This window comes from Polyodon spathula, chromosome 43 (genome assembly GCF_017654505.1).
Source record: "Polyodon spathula isolate WHYD16114869_AA chromosome 43, ASM1765450v1, whole genome shotgun sequence".
In the NCBI taxonomy this organism is placed as follows: Eukaryota; Metazoa; Chordata; class Actinopteri; order Acipenseriformes; family Polyodontidae; genus Polyodon; species Polyodon spathula.
In genome coordinates, this window is record NC_054576.1 from 277,610 (window position 1) to 280,327 (window position 2,718).

Here is a 2,718-nt window from a genome sequence, read left to right on the forward strand (position 1 = left end):
GAACAGGTGCTGGTGCTGTGGCAGTGCTAGTGCTGGCTCTGTATCTTCAGCCCTGAGTCCTGTATTAGCGTAAGGGGCCGTACTCACAAAGCTGTGTCCCCTTTGTGCTGCTCCCTGTGATCAGTACGGCGCCACACTCTGTCCAATCAGCACGCACAACACAGCTGATCACAATAGAGCCGTTCAGTAGTGTTACAGCTACGCCCTTTTACCAAGATGGCAGAGTTGTGGTTCCGTCCTACCATCGAGTCGGTCCATCCCTGTGAAGGAGCACCACCATCCTTACTTAGCACCCTTACAGGGGGGAGGTAAATTTGCAGTTCAGATTCCTTCTCTCCCGCTCACCCCAAGTTACAAACATGCCAGTGTGACATTGTGACAGTTTGGCTTCAGGGGTGACGTCAGACCAAAAGAAAACTCACAGCACTGCGAGTGATATGGTAAATGCGCTTGCTGGTGCCGGTTTATTGTAAAATAAAAAGGGTGAACAAAACAAACAAAACACAGGACACGGCACTGGAGCCAAAACAAAGAGATGAAACAAAACAGACTAACACAAAGCAAACAGTGGACTAACAAACACAACACGACACTAACAGACAAACAAACACGGTGAGTCAAAACAGTTCTATTTACGTTATTTTACTTTGTTTACTCTCCTTCTCCAATCCCGTTCTCCACTCACCGAACACACAACCCCGAGTGAGTGAAAACATGCTGCTTTTATGCAGCTGTACCGAGACTCGATTGCTAATCAATCATTCAATTGGAGTCTCGGTACAACTGCACGTGAATTAATAAAGTGCAATTCCCCGTGCTCACATATTATTACATTTTACTTGCACGTGAAGTGCTGTGCAATCCTCGTGCCTAAATACAAATATACATTTTAAACACTCGTGTTACACAGACCCGTTTATATCCCGTGTACCAATGACTATACACCAACATTAACACACCACACGCAACACACGACAGAGAAATACACGCACGGGCGGGGGAACATTGCCACAGACATGCAGACAGAAGGCTGAACATAAACACAGACTCCCCCTATACCCTCAGAATCTGATATTCTCAATAACCTTCACTTAATAATGTTAATACCAGGTTTCACGACAGTCGATTGAGCAGTTCTCTGGATATATAGAGCAATCTGTGAAGTGAGACGTGCATACAGTACACACGACCGCCTCCCCTAGATCCCCTTCACAGGGCATAATATAATACAGGGAGCTGGGATACTCACAGGACTGGATATGAGAGCACTGACACAGTAACTCATAATATAATACAGGGAGCTGGGATACTCGCAGGACTGGATATGAGAGCACTGACACAGTAACTCATAATATAATACAGGGAGCTGGGATACTCGCAGGACTGGATATGAGAGCACTGACACAGTAACTCATAATATAATACAGGGAGCTGGGATACTCGCAGGACTGGATATGAGAGCACTGACACAGTAACTCATAATATAATACAGGGAGCTGGGATACTCGCAGGACTGGATATGAGAGCACTGACACAGTAACTCATAATATAATACAGGGAGCTGGGATACTCGCAGGACTGGATATGAGAGCACTGACACAGTAACTCATAATATAATACAGGGAGCTGGGATACTCGCAGGACTGGATATGAGAGCACTGACACAGTAACTCATAATATAATACAGGGAGCTGGGATACTCGCAGGACTGGATATGAGAGCACTGACACAGTAACTCATAATATAATACAGGGAGCTGGGATACTCGCAGGACTGGATATGAGAGCACTGACACAGTAACTCATAATATAATACAGGGAGCTGGGATACTCACAGGACTGGATATGAGAGCACTGACACAGTAACTCATAATATAATACAGGGAGCTGGGATACTCGCAGGACTGGATATGAGAGCACTGACACAGTAACTCATAATATAATACAGGGAGCTGGGATACTCGCAGGACTGGATATGAGAGCACTGACACAGTAACTCATAATATAATACAGGGAGCTGGGATACTCACAGGACTGGATATGAGAGCACTGACACAGTAACTCATAATATAATACAGGGAGCTGGGATACTCGCAGGACTGGATATGAGAGCACTGACACAGTAACTCATAATATAATACAGGGAGCTGGGATACTCACAGGACTGGATATGAGAGCACTGACACAGTAACTCATAATATAATACAGGGAGCTGGGATACTCGCAGGACTGGATATGAGAGCACTGACACAGTAACTCATAATATAATACAGGGAGCTGGGATACTCGCAGGACTGGATATGAGAGCACTGACACAGTAACTCATAATATAATACAGGGAGCTGGGATACTCGCAGGACTGGATATGAGAGCACTGACACAGTAACTCATAATATAATACAGGGAGCTGGGATACTCGCAGGACTGGATATGAGAGCACTGACACAGTAACTCATAATATAATACAGGGAGCTGGGATACTCGCAGGACTGGATATGAGAGCACTGACACAGTAACTCATAATATAATACAGGGAGCTGGGATACTCGCAGGACTGGATATGAGAGCACTGACACAGTAACTCATAATATAATACAGGGAGCTGGGATACTCACAGGACTGGATATGAGAGCACTGACACAGTAACTCATAATATAATACAGGGAGCTGGGATACTCGCAGGACTGGATATGAGAGCACTGACACAGTAACTCATAAT